This window comes from Eurosta solidaginis, chromosome 2, assembly GCF_040869045.1.
Source record: "Eurosta solidaginis isolate ZX-2024a chromosome 2, ASM4086904v1, whole genome shotgun sequence".
In the NCBI taxonomy this organism is placed as follows: Eukaryota; Metazoa; Arthropoda; class Insecta; order Diptera; family Tephritidae; genus Eurosta; species Eurosta solidaginis.
Genome location: NC_090320.1, coordinates 246,214,221 through 246,236,163, shown reverse-complemented (window position 1 = coordinate 246,236,163; position 21,943 = coordinate 246,214,221). Strand labels below are relative to the sequence as shown.

The 21,943-nt window shown below is 36.7% G+C and overlaps 1 protein-coding gene and 1 pseudogene across 10 annotated transcripts in view; both read right to left on the bottom strand.

Moving 5' to 3' along the window:
* spir (spire type actin nucleation factor) overlaps positions 1 to 21,943 on the bottom strand; it is a 422,518-nt gene that overhangs the window by 144,061 nt on the left and 256,514 nt on the right. The window lies entirely within an intron of this gene.
* LOC137240145 (flap endonuclease 1-like) lies at positions 17,592 to 21,753 on the bottom strand (annotated as a pseudogene).

Genomic DNA, 21,943 nt, shown 5'->3' with positions numbered 1-21,943 from the left:
TGTCTTTATATTTGCCTTAGTAGTTTTTTGGCGTTCCTGTTTAGCTTCGGCGTTATATTAACCATTGTTTACTATAATATTAACCTTCGTTGTAATGTTTTTATTTATCCTACTTTTGACTTTCATCCGCTCCTCTGTTTTAGCCGGTTTTTTTATAACTTTCATGAAAATGAAATAGTATATTAAGTTCGTCACGAAACCGAAAATTGTAAGTCCTTAAAGGAAAATAGATAGACCCACCATTAAGTATACCGAAATAATCAGGTTGAAGAGCTGAGTTGTTTTAGCCATGTCCGTCTGTCCGTCTGTCCGTCTGTCTGTTTGTATGCAAACTAGTCCCTCAATTTTTGAGATATCTTGATAAAATTTGGTGAGCAGGTGTATTTGGGTGTCCGATTAGACATTTGTCGGAACCGACCGGATCGGACCACTATAGCATATATCCTCTATACGACCGATTTTTCAGAAAAAGAGGATTTTTGTAATATCTTACCCAATTTAACAGATTGAAGCTTCAAACTTCACCATATACTTTCGTATATTGAACATATTGTTGCCTGAAAAAATTTATGAGATCGGTCGTATATATAGTATATATCCCCCACAACCGATTGTTCAGATAAGGAACTTTTCGTAATTACTGCCCTATTTTAAGAGCTAGAGGCTTCAAATTTCAGCGAATGCTTACGTATATAGCATATATTGTTGTCTGAAAAAATCATAAAGATCGGTGGTATATATAGTATATATATGGTGGTATATATAGCATATATATATAGTATATATATATATATTTTCGCAAATTTTAGCCCCATTTTAATAGCTAGAAGCTTCAAATTTCACCGAATATTTACTTATATAGCATATATTGTTGTCTGAAAAAATCATAGAGATCGGTTGTATATATAGTATATATCTCATACAACCGATTGTTCAGATAAGAAACTTTTCGCAATTTCTACCCCATTTTAACAGCTATAAGCTTCAAATTTCACCGATTGCTTACGTATATAGCATATATTGTTGTCTGAAAAAATCATAGAGATCGGTTGTATATATAGTATATATCTCATACAACCGATTGTTCAGATAAGAAACTTTTCGCAATTTCTACCCCATTTTAACAGCTATAAGCTTCAAATTTCACTGATTGCTTACGTATATAGCATATATTGTTGTCTCAAAAAATCATAGAGATCGGTTCTATATATAGTATATATCTCATACAACCGATTGTTCAGATAAGAAACTTTTCGCAATTTCTACCCCATTTTAACAGCTAGAAGCTTCAAATTTCACCAACTGCTTACGTGTATAGCATATATTGATGTCTGAAAAAATCATTGAGATCGGTGATATACATAGTATATATCTCATACAACCGATTGTTCAGATAAGAAACTTTGCGCAATTTCTGCCCCGTTTTAACAGTTAGAAGCTTCAAATTTCACAAAATGCTTTCGTATATAGCATATATTGTTGTCTGAAAAAATCATAGAGATCGGTGGTATATATATTATATACTTCATATAAACTGTCATATTGACCCCTTTTTTACGGCTAGAAGCTTCAAGATTCATCAAATTTCATCAAATAGTTACGTTTACGTCATATATTTTTGAAATACGTGATTCGTAGCCATAGTTTTTACATGCAGACCACAAAAAACGTGAAGCTTTGCATCCTCACACAGATTACCTACCTATTTTTATACCTTTCATGAAAATGAAATGGTATATTAAGTTCGTCACGAAACCGAAAATTGTAAGTCCTTAAAGGAAAATAGATAGACCCACCATTAAGTATACCGAAATAATCAGGTTGAAGAGCTGAGTTGTTTTAGCCATGTCCGTCTGTCCGTCTGTCCGTCTGTCCGTCTGTCTGTTTGTATGCAAACTAGTCCCTCAATTTTTGAGATATCTTGATAAAATTTGGTGAGCAGGTGTATTTGGGTGTCCGATTAGACATTTGTCGGAACCGACCGGATCGGACCACTATAGCATATATCCTCCATACGACCGATTTTTCAGAAAAAGAGGATTTTTGTAATATCTTACCCAATTTAACAGATTGAAGCTTCAAACTTCACCATATACTTTCGTATATTGAACATATTGTTGCCTGAAAAAATTTATGAGATCGGTCGTATATATAGTATATATCCCCCACAACCGATTGTTCAGATAAGGAACTTTTCGTAATTACTGCCCTATTTTAAGAGCTAGAGGCTTCAAATTTCAGCGAATGCTTACGTATATAGCATATATTGTTGTCTGAAAAAATCATAAAGATCGGTGGTATATATAGTATATATATGGTGGTATATATAGCATATATATATAGTATATATATATATTTTCGCAAATTTTAGCCCCATTTTAATAGCTAGAAGCTTCAAATTTCACCGAATATTTACTTATATAGCATATATTGTTGTCTGAAAAAATCATAGAGATCGGTTGTATATATAGTATATATCTCATACAACCGATTGTTCAGATAAGAAACTTTTCGCAATTTCTACCCCATTTTAACAGCTATAAGCTTCAAATTTCACCGATTGCTTACGTATATAGCATATATTGTTGTCTGAAAAAATCATAGAGATCGGTTGTATATATAGTATATATCTCATACAACCGATTGTTCAGATAAGAAACTTTTCGCAATTTCTACCCCATTTTAACAGCTATAAGCTTCAAATTTCACTGATTGCTTACGTATATAGCATATATTGTTGTCTCAAAAAATCATAGAGATCGGTTCTATATATAGTATATATCTCATACAACCGATTGTTCAGATAAGAAACTTTTCGCAATTTCTACCCCATTTTAACAGCTAGAAGCTTCAAATTTCACCAACTGCTTACGTGTATAGCATATATTGATGTCTGAAAAAATCATTGAGATCGGTGATATACATAGTATATATCTCATACAACCGATTGTTCAGATAAGAAACTTTGCGCAATTTCTGCCCCGTTTTAACAGTTAGAAGCTTCAAATTTCACAAAATGCTTTCGTATATAGCATATATTGTTGTCTGAAAAAATCATAGAGATCGGTGGTATATATATTATATACTTCATATAAACTGTCATATTGACCCCTTTTTTACGGCTAGAAGCTTCAAGATTCATCAAATTTCATCAAATAGTTACGTTTACGTCATATATTTTTGAAATACGTGATTCGTAGCCATAGTTTTTACATGCAGACCACAAAAAACGTGAAGCTTTGCATCCTCACACAGATTACCTACCTATTTTTATACCTTTCATGAAAATGAAATGGTATATTAAGTTCGTCCCAAACCGAAAATTGTAAGTCCTTAAAGGAAAATAGATAGACCCACCATTAAGTATACCGAAATAATCAGGTTGAAGAGCTGAGTTGTTTTAGCCATGTCCGTCTGTCCGTCTGTCCGTCTGTCTGTTTGTATGCAAACTAGTCCCTCAATTTTTGAGATATCTTGATAAAATTTGGTGAGCAGGTGTATTTGGGTGTCCGATTAGACATTTGTCGGAACCGACCGGATCGGACCACTATAGCATATATCCTCCATACGACCGATTTTTCAGAAAAAGAGGATTTTTGTAATATCTTACCCAATTTAACAGATTGAAGCTTCAAACTTCACCATATACTTTCGTATATTGAACATATTGTTGCCTGAAAAAATTTATGAGATCGGTCGTATATATAGTATATATCCCCCACAACCGATTGTTCAGATAAGGAACTTTTCGTAATTACTGCCCTATTTTAAGAGCTAGAGGCTTCAAATTTCAGCGAATGCTTACGTATATAGCATATATTGTTGTCTGAAAAAATCATAAAGATCGGTGGTATATATAGTATATATATGGTGGTATATATAGCATATATATATAGTATATATATATATATTTTCGCAAATTTTAGCCCCATTTTAATAGCTAGAAGCTTCAAATTTCACCGAATATTTACTTATATAGCATATATTGTTGTCTGAAAAAATCATAGAGATCGGTTGTATATATAGTATATATCTCATACAACCGATTGTTCAGATAAGAAACTTTTCGCAATTTCTACCCCATTTTAACAGCTATAAGCTTCAAATTTCACCGATTGCTTACGTATATAGCATATATTGTTGTCTGAAAAAATCATAGAGATCGGTTGTATATATAGTATATATCTCATACAACCGATTGTTCAGATAAGAAACTTTTCGCAATTTCTACCCCATTTTAACAGCTATAAGCTTCAAATTTCACTGATTGCTTACGTATATAGCATATATTGTTGTCTCAAAAAATCATAGAGATCGGTTCTATATATAGTATATATCTCATACAACCGATTGTTCAGATAAGAAACTTTTCGCAATTTCTACCCCATTTTAACAGCTAGAAGCTTCAAATTTCACCAACTGCTTACGTGTATAGCATATATTGATGTCTGAAAAAATCATTGAGATCGGTGATATACATAGTATATATCTCATACAACCGATTGTTCAGATAAGAAACTTTGCGCAATTTCTGCCCCGTTTTAACAGTTAGAAGCTTCAAATTTCACAAAATGCTTTCGTATATAGCATATATTGTTGTCTGAAAAAATCATAGAGATCGGTGGTATATATATTATATACTTCATATAAACTGTCATATTGACCCCTTTTTTACGGCTAGAAGCTTCAAGATTCATCAAATTTCATCAAATAGTTACGTTTACGTCATATATTTTTGAAATACGTGATTCGTAGCCATAGTTTTTACATGCAGACCACAAAAAACGTGAAGCTTTGCATCCTCACACAGATTACCTACCTATTTTTATACCTTTCATGAAAATGAAATGGTATATTAAGTTCGTCACGAAACCGAAAATTGTAAGTCCTTAAAGGAAAATAGATAGACCCACCATTAAGTATACCGAAATAATCAGGTTGAAGAGCTGAGTTGTTTTAGCCATGTCCGTCTGTCCGTCTGTCCGTCTGTCCGTCTGTCTGTTTGTATGCAAACTAGTCCCTCAATTTTTGAGATATCTTGATAAAATTTGGTGAGCAGGTGTATTTGGGTGTCCGATTAGACATTTGTCGGAACCGACCGGATCGGACCACTATAGCATATATCCTCCATACGACCGATTTTTCAGAAAAAGAGGATTTTTGTAATATCTTACCCAATTTAACAGATTGAAGCTTCAAACTTCACCATATACTTTCGTATATTGAACATATTGTTGCCTGAAAAAATTTATGAGATCGGTCGTATATATAGTATATATCCCCCACAACCGATTGTTCAGATAAGGAACTTTTCGTAATTACTGCCCTATTTTAAGAGCTAGAGGCTTCAAATTTCAGCGAATGCTTACGTATATAGCATATATTGTTGTCTGAAAAAATCATAAAGATCGGTGGTATATATAGTATATATATGGTGGTATATATAGCATATATATATAGTATATATATATATATTTTCGCAAATTTTAGCCCCATTTTAATAGCTAGAAGCTTCAAATTTCACCGAATATTTACTTATATAGCATATATTGTTGTCTGAAAAAATCATAGAGATCGGTTGTATATATAGTATATATCTCATACAACCGATTGTTCAGATAAGAAACTTTTCGCAATTTCTACCCCATTTTAACAGCTATAAGCTTCAAATTTCACCGATTGCTTACGTATATAGCATATATTGTTGTCTGAAAAAATCATAGAGATCGGTTGTATATATAGTATATATCTCATACAACCGATTGTTCAGATAAGAAACTTTTCGCAATTTCTACCCCATTTTAACAGCTATAAGCTTCAAATTTCACTGATTGCTTACGTATATAGCATATATTGTTGTCTCAAAAAATCATAGAGATCGGTTCTATATATAGTATATATCTCATACAACCGATTGTTCAGATAAGAAACTTTTCGCAATTTCTACCCCATTTTAACAGCTAGAAGCTTCAAATTTCACCAACTGCTTACGTGTATAGCATATATTGATGTCTGAAAAAATCATTGAGATCGGTGATATACATAGTATATATCTCATACAACCGATTGTTCAGATAAGAAACTTTGCGCAATTTCTGCCCCGTTTTAACAGTTAGAAGCTTCAAATTTCACAAAATGCTTTCGTATATAGCATATATTGTTGTCTGAAAAAATCATAGAGATCGGTGGTATATATATTATATACTTCATATAAACTGTCATATTGACCCCTTTTTTACGGCTAGAAGCTTCAAGATTCATCAAATTTCATCAAATAGTTACGTTTACGTCATATATTTTTGAAATACGTGATTCGTAGCCATAGTTTTTACATGCAGACCACAAAAAACGTGAAGCTTTGCATCCTCACACAGATTACCTACCTATTTTTATACCTTTCATGAAAATGAAATGGTATATTAAGTTCGTCCCAAACCGAAAATTGTAAGTCCTTAAAGGAAAATAGATAGACCCACCATTAAGTATACCGAAATAATCAGGTTGAAGAGCTGAGTTGTTTTAGCCATGTCCGTCTGTCCGTCTGTCCGTCTGTCTGTTTGTATGCAAACTAGTCCCTCAATTTTTGAGATATCTTGATAAAATTTGGTGAGCAGGTGTATTTGGGTGTCCGATTAGACATTTGTCGGAACCGACCGGATCGGACCACTATAGCATATATCCTCCATACGACCGATTTTTCAGAAAAAGAGGATTTTTGTAATATCTTACCCAATTTAACAGATTGAAGCTTCAAACTTCACCATATACTTTCGTATATTGAACATATTGTTGCCTGAAAAAATTTATGAGATCGGTCGTATATATAGTATATATCCCCCACAACCGATTGTTCAGATAAGGAACTTTTCGTAATTACTGCCCTATTTTAAGAGCTAGAGGCTTCAAATTTCAGCGAATGCTTACGTATATAGCATATATTGTTGTCTGAAAAAATCATAAAGATCGGTGGTATATATAGTATATATATGGTGGTATATATAGCATATATATATAGTATATATATATATATTTTCGCAAATTTTAGCCCCATTTTAATAGCTAGAAGCTTCAAATTTCACCGAATATTTACTTATATAGCATATATTGTTGTCTGAAAAAATCATAGAGATCGGTTGTATATATAGTATATATCTCATACAACCGATTGTTCAGATAAGAAACTTTTCGCAATTTCTACCCCATTTTAACAGCTATAAGCTTCAAATTTCACCGATTGCTTACGTATATAGCATATATTGTTGTCTGAAAAAATCATAGAGATCGGTTGTATATATAGTATATATCTCATACAACCGATTGTTCAGATAAGAAACTTTTCGCAATTTCTACCCCATTTTAACAGCTATAAGCTTCAAATTTCACTGATTGCTTACGTATATAGCATATATTGTTGTCTCAAAAAATCATAGAGATCGGTTCTATATATAGTATATATCTCATACAACCGATTGTTCAGATAAGAAACTTTTCGCAATTTCTACCCCATTTTAACAGCTAGAAGCTTCAAATTTCACCAACTGCTTACGTGTATAGCATATATTGATGTCTGAAAAAATCATTGAGATCGGTGATATACATAGTATATATCTCATACAACCGATTGTTCAGATAAGAAACTTTGCGCAATTTCTGCCCCGTTTTAACAGTTAGAAGCTTCAAATTTCACAAAATGCTTTCGTATATAGCATATATTGTTGTCTGAAAAAATCATAGAGATCGGTGGTATATATATTATATACTTCATATAAACTGTCATATTGACCCCTTTTTTACGGCTAGAAGCTTCAAGATTCATCAAATTTCATCAAATAGTTACGTTTACGTCATATATTTTTGAAATACGTGATTCGTAGCCATAGTTTTTACATGCAGACCACAAAAAACGTGAAGCTTTGCATCCTCACACAGATTACCTACCTATTTTTTATTTTATATTTATCTTAAAAATCGTTTAGATATGTTCAAATTTCACCAAATGCTTACGTGTATAGCATATATTGTTGTCTGAGAAAATCATAGATACCGGTGGTATATATAGTATATATCCCATACAACCGATTGTTCAGATAAGAAACTTTGCGCAATTTCTTTCCCATTTTAACAGTTATAAGCTTCAAATTTCACCGATTGCTTACGTATATAGTATGTATTGTTGTGTCAAAAAATCATAGAGATCGGTGATATATATAATATATATATGATGGTATATATAGTATATATATATAGTATATATATATTTTTTTTACGATTTCGGCCCCATTTTAACAGCTAGAAGCTTCAAATTTCACCAACTGCTTACGTGTATAGCATATATTGATGTCTGAAAAAATCATTGAGATCGGTGGTACACATAGTATATATCTCATACAACCGATTGTTCAGATAAGAAACTTTGCGCAATTTCTGCCCCATTTTAACAGTTAGAAGCTTCAAATATCACAAAATGCTTACGTATATAGCATATATTGTTGTCTGAAAAAATCATAGAGATCGGTCGTATATATATTATATACTTCATATAAACTGTCATTTTGACCCCTTTTTTACGGCTAGAATCTTCAAAATTCATCAAATTTGATCAAATAGTTACGTTTTCGTCATATATTTTTGAAATACGTGATTCGTAGTCATAGTTTTTACACGCAGACCACAAAAAACCTGAAACTTTGCATCCTCACACAAAGTACCTACCCGTTTTTTATTTTATATTTATCTTAAAAATCGTTAAGGTATGTAGATCTGTTCACTATATATTTCTTATCTTATACATCCGATTATTCGGAGATTACGAACGGGATAAGATTATTGTTCAGCCCCATTCATGAAAGGTATGAAGTCTTTGGCACAGCCGAAGACAGTCCCGTTCTTACTTGTTTTTCTTTGCATTCGTTTTTATCTGTCCTCAATCGTCGTCAAAAATTATATGTCTCGATATATGTATGAGTTGGTTTTTGGAAAAAACCTGCTGCAACCATTTCTTTTTCCTCTAGATCTAAAGACCACCCTTATATGCAGCTCAACGTCATGCACTATTTATATGCGCATATCGAACAAAAATTACAAAAAACAAGCAAAAAAATCTGATTTTTTATTCTGCGGATATGTTTGCAGCTTCCAGCTTATTTTCCGCATTCCTCCCTCTTGAGATACCGTTTATCCCATCATGCTCGACAACAGACATCGAAAATCTAAGATACAAATTTATGCACGGCGCGCCAATCAGGGCAATAGTCACATGCGCGTCCTTGAAAAATCATACCCACTCTTAGTTCATAGACAGGCGACAATAAAAACTAAATCCAGGTGCAAAAGTACAAAACACGATGTGCAACCTAACAAAGCAGAAAAAAATATATACATATATAACATTCAAAGTGAGACTGAATTACAAAGTGACGATCGTAGATCGCGCACCGCCAATTGCCAACCACCAACCGCCAGATCGCAAATCGCCGTTAACAAATATTTAGATGTTGACATGAAGATTTGCGGTTTTCCGCAAAAACTAAAAATAACAAGTGAGGGCGTCTAAGCTCGGGTATAACCGAACATTATATACTCAGCGTGAGTTTTAATTGTACAGTTCATTTCAGATAAATTACTTTTTCGAATTTTGTTACAAGGGATTTATTTGTTTTGAGGCTCTAGAAATGTTACGTAAGGCTTGAGCGGAATGGGAGCGTGGTAAACTATTTTCCGCGATGATATAGCTTATTATTCTAGGTTACGACCGTTTAAAGGGTCAAGGAGTTGATAAGCGAAATAAAAAACTGTATAGGTTCAAAGCTTCCGCAACCCTATTGTCAACCTCACCTACGCGAGGGGAATCCTGTTACAAATATGAGTGTATCATACACATATTTATTCTGCGAGGCTCTGGCGACCCCAAGTTCCTCATGGAACTAGGTGGTGGGAAGGGCGGGAAGCCTAGAAGGTTTAATGTGGTCATATTAATAGTTCCCGAGATGGTCGGGCTAGTACCTTAATGGTGCTTTGTTACCGAAACGTACCGGAAATATATCCGGCAAAGGACCATCAACATCGATAACACTCCCCAAGGCCTTCCGGGAGTGTCGTTTTTGCTACAACAAAAACAACAACAACCCTTTTAAACATTCTATATTTGTCAAAGTGGGCGTGGTCTTTAACCGATCCCGTCCATTTTTACTAGAAATATTTCCTGCTATAAGGAAAATGTGTGCGACCCTTTTCAAAAACTTAAATTTTTGGCTTTTTCTTTTTTGGAAAGATATAGCTTATTTTATTCATCCACGACCCTTTTAAAAATCCTTTATATAAAAGTGGGCGTCTTACATAATCGATTTCGTTAATTTTTCTTCGAAGCATTCGTTGTAATAAAGGCAAACGCTCTACCGAATTTTGTTATGATAGGTTTAACGGGTTTTGACTTATGATTAATAATATTGTGACGAATATTAGCAACACTAAGGCATACATACTATCATCTCTAAGCCGATACTAAGCAGCCACTTGTATCTACATAAACAAATCAATCATTATGTCTACACATATGTACATACAAGAAGCGGAGAGATATGCACAAACACATGCATATATCTGAGATACTCACAAAAGTATTGAATTATCGGTGGAAGTATCACTCACATATACATGCGCATATGGCTATGCGAGAAACTATAAACGTGCATCTGTATTTTATAGCTGGTAATTAAATAGTAAATTCTAGAATAAGAAATTCCTAGAAGTATGCGAACGACACAGCAGAGAGTATAAAAGGAGCAAAAGCTTAGTAAGCAATTCAGTTTGATTTAAGCACGAAGTTGCGAAGTATAAGTGTTATTGTGAAACATTTTCAAAGTAGTCTAATAAAGACCATTTTACATTATTGAATATTGGAGTTATTTATTCAACAGTTTAGCGATACGAACGTTAGTAGAAGGTTGCAAATAAGGGGAATTTTACTAAATTCGTTACAATATTTTTTAAAATTGATTTTATCGCAAGTGGGCGGTGCCACCCCAATTTCAAAAATTTTCAAATTTTTATCAAAAGTCTCAATAACAGTCAACATATCAGGTTTCAACATTCTTGGTGTATTATTTAATAAATAACCAAGTTTTTTGTATTTTCCAGAAACTATATGTATAAAAAGTGGGCGTGTTTATCATCCGATTTCGCTCATTTTAAATAGCGATGGGAGATGAGTGCCAACGAGTTCATGTAGCAAATTTCAATAAGATATATCGATATTTGCTCAAGTTATCGTGATCGCAGGCAGACGGACGGACGGGCGGACAGACGGACGGACATGGCTAAATCAATTCTTTTTTCATCCTGAGAATTTTCATATAGGAAAGCCTATATTTATCGCGATTCGTTTTTGCCGTTACGATCGATTGTTACATTACCAAAGTTAATATATTCTGTGTTTAAAGCACGCTGAGTATAAAAATAACAAATAAGGGGCAAAATGAACCGAACGAGAATGTAAACTGAAAACTATCATGGAAACAGTTAAATAAATTACAAAGACTAGTGTGAGGCAACGGGAAACATAAAGTCGCGTTCAAATATGGGTAAATGAGAAAAAATAAAATTAAATTAATAAAAAACAATTTTATTCATTAAATCGATTTTTTTGTGAAACTCAAAGCAAAATAATGCAGAAAAAATCTAAAAAAAACAAAAAATACAAATGAATTCATGAATCAAATGGCGTTGGCGATTCGTCATCGGTGTCTGGTCACTAAACACCACTGTTGTTTCACTTTATGTACAGCTGCACCGGCCCAAATATTGATATCACGTGTTGCCAATCAGTTGGAGTCATAAAAGCCGGCCATAAAAAAGCGAATATAAACATATTTCTACTTGGCTCAAATATCAGTCAATGACCAATTTGATTCTAGGTGATGTGTAACTCTTTTGGGTTATACATACAAATCTCATTGTAAACTTGGATACACAAACAGACTGCGGACTGTAGCTGGCAAATATATTTCATCACAGTGCCTATAATATCAGAACAAATTACAGTGATTTTATTGCAGTGATTATAGTTTGTCAGTAAATCACAGCTACAATTTGGAAGTAAATGACGTAACTAAGCGACTGTGACAGAATCTGCGTCACATTACCAATCACCTCTAACAATATTCGCAATCACTGAAAGAGTCACAGTTCTTAGTACTAAATAATTGGCTGTGACTATATAAAAATATGAATCTGTGATTTGTGCCGCGATTGTTCCCTCTACTGGTACTTAATCTGCTATTCAAACCTCGTCGGCAGGTTAATTAGCTGCAGCGCAAATCAGATTCATTTGTTCGTCACGTCTAAATGTTCTGCTGTGACAAGAACAGTGATTCCGATAAGTGATAAGTGTAATTGTGAACTACGCTCTTTTATCACTAATAATTCACAGGTCTAGATAATAGCTTTAACTGAGATGCACCAATCAAAAGTCACGTTGTTACTGATCACAGGTTCTTTAAACTCTATTGCGCACGCTTTTTCTACGCTATTTTCTAGTCCCGAACTAGCCAATGAAGTTTCTAACGGAGATTTCGAAAGACAAAAAAAAAGGCAAGAATTAGTTGGAGACTGGGAATGTATGCATTATCAGAGCCTATCTTAGCCGCATATCAGTCGCCTGCTTCCTAGGAACTTCTATGTAATCCATAACCTAGCCTTGGAAACGACGAACACATATCTTTGGAAGATCGAAACATGCTCCCCGTGAAAAAAGAGAAGTTTCCTGCTATTGTCTTCAACTAGCAAAAATGTGACCACAGTCAGCTACGTCTGAAGACTGATTCGATATACGGGTTAGACAAATGTAGCGCACAAGGAAACGCAACAATATATTAATATTTCTCCGAAGAAAAATAAATCTTAGGCACCTTTTTTAGTTTCCACCAAATTGATATGGAAGACACAGATTTCTCCCTAGCAAATTTGATAATAAAAGTTCTTTTAATGTCGATTTATTGAGTATCGATATTATTACCAGATTCTTATAAGGAAAAGAGCCGATACTAATGAAAGCCCTTTTTTTCGGTTGCTTAGGATGAGTTTTGTAACTGAAGGAACTGCAGGTAGACAAAAAAATCTCCAAAACTTTTGCATGAAAATTTCGGTTTTTTTGAGAATTTTTTTTTTTTTGTGATTTTGTAGTCCAATCGATTTTATTCTAATAATATAAAGGTTATAGGTCTCAAAATTTGCATCGATTTTTGACAATTTTTCTTTCGAAGTATACTTTAGGTTTCGTCCATGAACAACTTCTTTTTGTAAATTCAATAAAATTTGGAAAAAAAAATTGTGAAAAATCAATGCGTTTATTTTTAAATTCAGCAAAATTTAGAAAAGAAATTGTGAAAAATCAATGCGAGTTTTGAGGACCTATAACTTGTACTTTGTCAGACTTAAATTTATGGCGCTACAAAACGGCATACTAGAAAAATTTTTGGAAATTCTAAATAATAAATTCAAAATTTTGTATGCGTTTTTGTGTTTGGCTTGTGTAGCTTAAATTGCAAATACACTTAAAGCTTTTTTGTTTTTGTTTTGCCTTGAATCTGTGCGTATACCAATATACACTTCAAATATTTTGCAATTTTTTTTATTTTCATATATAAGTGCAAAGAAAAAGCACTTTCATATGTTGAACGAGCACTTCGGTATAAAAAACAAATTTACACTAAGGAATAGACAACTAGAAATTATTCAAAAATATTATGGTACTGAAAAAAATTGGTTTCAAAACTCATTCATTAAGAAATTACAATTATTCTAGCCATTTAAGGGTTTGACCTCGGAATTTGAGATACCGTCTTGCTTTTGACATTATGTTAAAGTTATTAAAAGCCAAATTAAACTTCCTTAACCCTAACGCCATAGTCGTAACCATACCCATATCCATAACCATCTCAATGTGATCGATTAATGGTGCCTTAACCTAACAATTGTGAAAATTTCATAAAAATGAAGAAAACGCAAAGAATTACAAACATATTCCACAAAATAAGTCTCTTAGTCATAACGTATCCAAAACAATGAAGAAAAACTAAAAAAAAGTTATTAAATTCACCAGCTCAAATATATTTAGGTTATGGATATGGCGAGAAACCAAAAACCAATTGATTGGTTATGGCGTTAGCGTTATGGTATGGCACCATTAATCGATTACATTCCTTTCCATAAGGTAGGTTCGATCTGATTTATCTGGTTATGGCTTTATGGTTATAAGTCACCATTAATTCGCCCTTAAAAGTCATGACAAGTCACATGTGCTCGGTTTGAGCTGTTTGGGATCACGGGTTGCAAAATTTAATACTTCAAAAATTTTTCTCTTCCAAATGGCCCATTACTGATACTTAGCATAGACTTGACTTGACTTGGCGTAAACTTGGCAACTTAGCCACGATTATACTCCACTTAGCGCATACAACCTGGCATCATAATATCAAGAAATGTCAATTTGTATGACAAAATGTCAAAATGAAATGGAAACAAACAGATGGCATCTCAAAATGTAAACGTCACTTAGAACTTACATAGAAAATCAAAATTCAACAGACTTCTAAGTCAAGTTAAGTGTTGCTAAGTTTGGAGTAATTAGTAACATGCAATGTTCATTTAACAGTTCTCAAGTAAAGTCAAGTCTATGCTAAGTATCAGTAATGGGCCCTTAAGTCTTGCTCAAGTTTCGCGCTCAGTTCAAAGTTGAGCATCCTGAAATTCGACACAGGTTCAGCCTGCAGCAGTTTTTCGTGATCTAAACTATACTTTGGATCGACCTAGATTAGATATTAATGAAGCAAGTTCGTTCAAATATTGTATTTGGAATAACATTTGGGTCGAAAAATGGGAGCGGCTCAGCCGTTTTAGACTCAGTTTTTCACCATAATCCCGAAAGCAATTTCAGAGCTCAAATATAAAATTTTAAAGGTAACTGTAGGGTATGGCGGTGGAAGTGTGATCGATTTGAGCCTACTTGGCTGCTTCTGGAGTTGGCAAAATAACTTTCTTTGATGCCATAATGGACAAAAATTTGTATTTAACCTTACGAAAGGCAATTTCTTGCAAATCGTCCCTAATTTAGGTGTACGTGATCAATTTCGCAATAACCAAGACAAATACCTTTAACACAAATGCGGGATTGTGCAGGCATGGGTAATATGGAACTATCCACACCTCATGAATCCACCTCCACAATCTCTCGCCTTAAATGCCATTGAAAATTTGTGGTTAATTTTGGAATCGGCTACACAGCAAAGGCAAATTAGTAAGATTAGCGATTTAAAAACTACTCTTGTTGAAGAAAGGCATAAGGTACCACCCGAAGCCGCTCAACAACTAATTGCTTCTATGGAAATACATCTTGAAGATGTTATTTAACAAAAAAGTGGTCATACGAGTTACTAAACTAAATAAAAAGTAGTTCTTTCCAAGGCAGGGCATAGTGCACGAAATAAGCTGTGACCCTAGTTTTTGAGATAATTTTAGTTTTTATTGAATAACTAGCACAAACGTGCAAACACATGAAAATTAAGTATTTGCACAAATAGAAGCATATTTTTATTAAAACTGTGCATTTGAATTTTTTTGACACCGTCAGTAGTTTCCTTTCTATATAGCTCAACAGTTTTGTTCTATAGCTGCACGAAATAAGCTGTGAGCCACTGTATACTTAGGTCGAAATTTTTGTGCAGACCCTGCAAAAAATCGTGCGATTAATGCCTAAAGAGAGCCGTCTGCGATAGATCTCTTTTGTCCACATTGGGGTAAATTTGATCCCTTCTAGTCCCTTTTGGGTATATTTGGCATCAGTCAGTTTGAAATTTATGTAGCCAATTGAAAAAACATTGAAAAACAAACAGCAATGAAATAAATAAAATAAAAAGATTAAATGTGATTTAATAGATTTATTTATGAAAAATGCGGTGCTCTATACCGAACTTAAGTTACTACGGCCATGTGTTCCATTATCGTAATATTTGTTTTGTTTTTGTTATTGTACAACACCAATACGAAAAAAAATTAAGAATATTGTATTAGAGTTTAAAAAACTATAAAATCCGTACAAGTCTCTTTTGTTCGCCTATGGGTACTGTTGGACAAGTCCTTTTTCTACCCGTAAGGAAAGAGACTTGTCCGACAGTGCCCGTACACGTTAGGGGATCAGAATATACCCGCGGTAGGTATGCTTGTCGTAAGAGGCGACTAAAATACCAGATTCAAGGGGCTGTGTAGCGCAATCCTCCAGGTTGCCAGCGCAATATATAGCTTCTCCAAACCCAATTGTCAACCTCACCTATCCGCGGCGAATCCTGTTTCAATACCAGATGAGGCTCTGGTGACCCCAAGATCCCCATGGAACTTGGGGGTAGGGAGGGAGGGAATGGCCAGAAGGTTTAATGTGGCCACATAAATCGTTCCCGAGATGGTCGGGCTAGCACCTTAGTGGTGCTATGGTACCGGAGCGTACCAGACTTGTATCCGGCAAAGGACCATCACATCGATAAAACTCCCCAAAGCCTTCGGGGAGCAACCTTATCGCTACAACAACAACACAGTGCCCGCAGAGGTCCAAAAAGGGCTTGTCGGACCATACCCATAGGGGTGCAGAGAGGACCCCTCAGACAGTGCCCGTTCAGGGGTTTTGTACTAATTTATTGTAACCTCCCCACCGGCGTTAAACACTATTGACTGCATCAGTGTATGTGAGGTCCTCACGGACCAGCCAGTTCAACCAACCTAACATCATCGGCGTTGGTAAACTATGCTCAACTCTGCTCAACTCTGCTCTGGCAAATCTTAACGACAAAATATCTGTCGCTTTTGGCGATAAAGTTTTGTCGGACCAAAAAAAAACGATGAACGCTTTATGCGGACAACTTGTAATTCGTCCCCCGGTTGACAATGCCAAACGTGGAGCCATTGCCATGACAGCATGACACCCTTAGTGCACGTCCAAAATGTTGCTTCAATCAAAAGGTATTCCCAAAAAACGAAAAATTATCCCGGTCCGCTCCGAAACCGGGGGTGCGGCCCATAATATTTTTGTGGGTAATAATTTACAACGACTTTATAGCCTAATATACTCCTAAATGTCAGGAGAGGTGTCAAAAGACGTATAAATAATCCAAAGGCGGAAATAAACTTTTCTTGTACCAAAAGATATCCACAAAACACCTAAAAAATACTACGAGCCGCTCCCACCGGGAGTGGGATCCATAGTATTTTTGGGTGACTAAGACCAAATGAGAAAACACAATACCGAGAACATACAATATTTTGGCGACTTATAAAATTTCGTTAAAAACCAAATGGTTAGAATTTTCTGCAACATATCTTTTACGAAAAGGAAATGTTTCCACACAAGATAAACATTTCAAATACTAATTTACTATATGGATCCAGCTATATAATTCCGAGTGGGAATTCTGCCGCCAAGAAAACAGCTATTGCTAAGTATTAAAGACAATAGAAAACATTTAAGTTAGTAAGAAAATTTTATCGAGTTGGTAATATTTTAACAAAAAATGTATGACACGAATATACTGCTTTCACAAAATTCAATACTAACATTCTTTCTCTGCAGTGCACCTAAAAGCATCATTACTTTGGACGCCGGCCTTGCGCTTGGGAGTTGGTTTATAATTTGTTGTTGACAAGGTCTTAAAAAAGCTATCCAAACGTTTCTGCTATTATGTATTTTCTTAGCCCCAGAAGGCACCACAGAGATCCTCATTGAACTGCCGATTGCCTCAGAGAAGCTTAACGAGACATTCGTCATCAGCCTCTGTCCATTTGTGCTCAATACTCATTGGATCTGTAACGTCTGGGTTTATAAACCAATCTTACTTACTTACTTAATTGGCGCTTAACCGTCTAAACGGTTATAGCCGTCCAACAAGGCGCGCCAGTCGCTCCTTCGCTCCGCCAACCGGCGCCAATTGGTCACACCAAGGGAGTTTAAATCGTTTTCCACCTGGTCCTTCCAACGGAGTGGGGGCCGTAGAGGGCTACCTCTGCTTCCATAGGCAGGTTCCGATAGAAACACTTTCTTGGCCGGAGCATCATCTTTCATTCGCATAACATGGCCTAGCCAGCGCATCCGCTGCGTTTTAATTCGCTGGACTATGTTGATGTCTGCGTATAGCTCGTACAGCTCATCATTAAATCTTCTTCGGTACTCGCCATCGCCAACGCGTAGAGGTCCATAAATCTTTCGAAGAACTTTTCTCTCGAACACTCCCAAAGCCGCTTCATCTGCTGTTGTCATGGTCCATGCTTCTGCCCCATATAGCAGGACGGGTAGGATAAGTGACTTGTAGAGTATGATTTTCGTTCGCCGAGAGAGGACTTTACTTTTCAATTGCCTACCTAGTCCGAAGTATCATTTATTGGCAAGATTGATTCTTCGCTGGATTTCAGTGCAGATGTTGTTGCTAGTGTTGATGCTGGTTCCCAAATAAACGAAGTCTTTTACTATTTCGAAATTATGGCTGCCAACAGTAGCGTGGTTGCCAAGGCGCATATGCGCTGACTCTTTGCTCGATGACAGCAGGTACTTCGTTTTGTCCTCATTCACCATCAAACCGATCTTTACCGCTTCTTTTTCCAGTTTGGAGTAAGCAGAACTAACAGCGCGGGTGTTTAGGCCGATGATATCAATGTCATCAGCATATGCCAGTAATTGCACGCTTTTATAGTATATTGTTCCAGTGCGGTTAAGTTCTGCAGCTAGTATAATTTTATCCAGCATCAAATTAAAGAAATCGCACGATAGGGGGTCACCCTGTCTGAAACCTCGTTTAGTTTCGAACGGCTCGGAGAGGTCCTTCCCAATTCTGACTGAGCTGATGGTGTTGCTCAACGTCATTTTGCACAGCCGTATAAGTTTTGCGGGGAAACCAAATTCAGACATAGCGGCATATAGGCAGCTCCTTTTCGTGCTGTCGAAGGCGGCTTTAAAGTCGACGAAGAGGTGATGTGTGTCGATTCTCTTTTCACGGGTTTTTTCCAAGATTTGGCGCATTGTGAAAATCTGGTCGATGGTAGATTTACCAGGTCTCAAGCCGCACTGATAAGGTCCAATCAGCCGGTTCACGGTGGGCTTCAATCTTTCGCACAATACACTTGAAAGGACCTTATATGCGATATTAAGAAGGCTGATTCCACGATAGTTGGTGCATTTTGCAGTATCCCCCTTCTTGTGGACTGGGCAAAGAACACTTAGATTCCAACCGTCGGGCATGCTTTCGTCCGCCCATATTTTGCTAAGAAGCTGCTGCATGCGCCTTACCAACTCCTCGCCACCGAACTTGAATAGCTCCGCAGGCAATCCATCAGCGCCCACGGCCTTGTTGTTTTTCAATCTGGTTATTGCTATTCTAACTTCGTCATAATCGGGCGGGGGGACATATACTTCATCATCATCGATTGCGGGATCGGGTTCTTCATCTCTGCGCGGTGAATTGCTGCCTCCATTTAGGAGAGCAGAGAAGTATTCCCTCCATAATCTAAGCACTCTCTGGACATCAGTTACAAGGTCGCCGTTTTCATTCCTACAGGAGTTTGCCCCGGTCTTAAAACCTTCCGTCTGTCGCCGTATTTTTTGGTAGAATTTTCGGGCGTAATTCCTGGTAGCTAGCAGCTCAAGCTCCTCGCACTCACGCCTTTCTGCTTCTGCTTTTTTCTTCCTGAAAAGGCGTCTGGCTTCCCTTTTAAACTCACGATAGCGTTCACTCACTCCTCTTGTCGCACTCGCTTTTAACGTAGCCCTGTAGGCAGCGTCTTTTCTTTCAGTTGCAACGCAGCATTCTTCATCATACCAGTTGTTTTTTCGTGGCCGCCGGTAACCAATTTTTTCCTCGGAAGCAGTACGAAGTGCTTTGGAGATATGCTCCCACTGCTCCTGTATTCCTTTAGGATGAGTTGTGCTCTCAGAGAGCAGGTGTGAGAGTCGAGTTGCGAAATCATTGGCAGTCTGTTGATTGAAGCTTTTCGACGTCTAGTTTTCCTTGTGTTTTTTGTTCCTTGGTTTTAGCCGCGTTGAGGCGGGTGCGTATTTTGGCTGCAAGGAGATAATGGTCCGAGTCGATGTTAGGTCCTCGGATCGTGCGCACATCTAAAACACTGGAGGCATGCCGTCCGTCTATCACAACGTGACCGATCTGATTGCGAGTATTTCGATCAGGTGACAGCCATGTAGCTTGATGTGTCTTTTTATGCATGAACCTCGTGCTGGATATGACCATGTTTCGAGCACCGGCAAAGTCAATCAGCCTCAGTCCGTTAGGAGAAGTTTCATTGTGTAGGCTGAACTTTCCGACTGTAGGGCCAAAAACACCTTCTTTGCCCACCCTGGCGTTAAAGTCGCCAAGCACGATTTTTATATCATGACGGGGGCAGCGCTCGTATGTGCGTTCTAATTGTTCATAAAAAGTGTCTTTCACCTCGTCTTTCTCCTCTGTCGGCGCATGGGCACAGATGAATGATATATTAAAAAATTTTGCTTTTATTCGGATAGCGGCGAGACGCTCGTCCACAGGCGTGAACGCCAGCACTTGGCGACAAAGTCTCTCTCCCACCATGAATTCGACGCCGAAACTGCGCTTATTCGCATGGCCACTCCAATATATGTCACAATTTTTGATCTTCTTTCTTCCTTGCTTCGTCCAACGCATTTCTTGGATGGCGGTGATGTCAGATTTTGCTTTGACGAGAACATCAACCAGCCGGGCATCTGCACCAATCCCATTCAGGGAGCGGACGTTCCAGGTGCATGCCCTCAATTCATTGTCCTTCAAACGTTTGCCATGGTCGTCATCAATAGAGAGTGTATTTATCCGAGGCTTGTTGTTATATTTCATTGGATATGGTTTTACGTGGCGGGTCCCAAGCCCAGCGCACAACCCGCTCAGCGGGGGTGAAAATATTACTTGGTTTTACGTGGCGGGTCCCAAGCCCAGCGCACAACCCGCTCAGCGGGGGTGAAAATATTACTTGGCACGTTTATATAGCGAGCCGCTTGCTCCAAGACAAACGCCCGCTTGCAGCCGCACCTAGAGGTGTGCAGACGCTGCCGATGAGATCTCCCCCGGCTAGCCATTAAACCGATTATGTCAGTGGCCTAGCCAGGTTGTCGCCTTCTCACATTAGCTCACCGCTAAACGGGTGTTTAGCGGCTACCCAGAGAATACTTGGCCGCAAGCGACCGGCAGTAGTGAGCTGCTTGAACCGCATGCAAAAGAATCGCTCTGGTCATTCCCAGGTGAATGGCGGTCAGAAGCTTTCCCCACTTTCGTGGACTTCTACACACGGCCCCACCTTCCTAAAAAAAATCACGCGCACGCAATTCCAATCTTCTAAAACAGTATATTTTTTTGGATCAATATTTTTCAGTATGGTTTCAATATCGCGACAGGCGTTAATCAATTCAATTGCGCGTTTTGGTCCAATACCTTGAATGCCTTCTTAATAATAACAACCTAGTAGTATGCAGAGATCTATAAACTCAGAGCTTGTCAATCGAAACCTTGTAAAACCTTATCATTGATAAATTCTTCAACTGGCTTTTTGTGTGCTTCACTAAAAGTCACTAAAAGTGACGTAGCAACACAATTGAACCAATACTGCATCCATATCCTGTATAGCCGTAGAATATACTTTGCCTGACTTAAATAGCGCAGCACATTGCGCTTCGTCTTCACATGGTGCCTCAATATATGGCAATTTTTTTTGGTTTCATTTTCTTTATTAGTTAAGTCGGCTCTCCACATAAGAAATTATGAAACGTTTACCTTTATGTAGACTTTACAAGAAATAACATAATAAAAAACTAAACACGCCGTAGCACAGAGGTTCGTGTATCCGCTATTAAGCACAGCTCGTTTTGTAGCAAGTTATTTAACCACTTCAAATCACT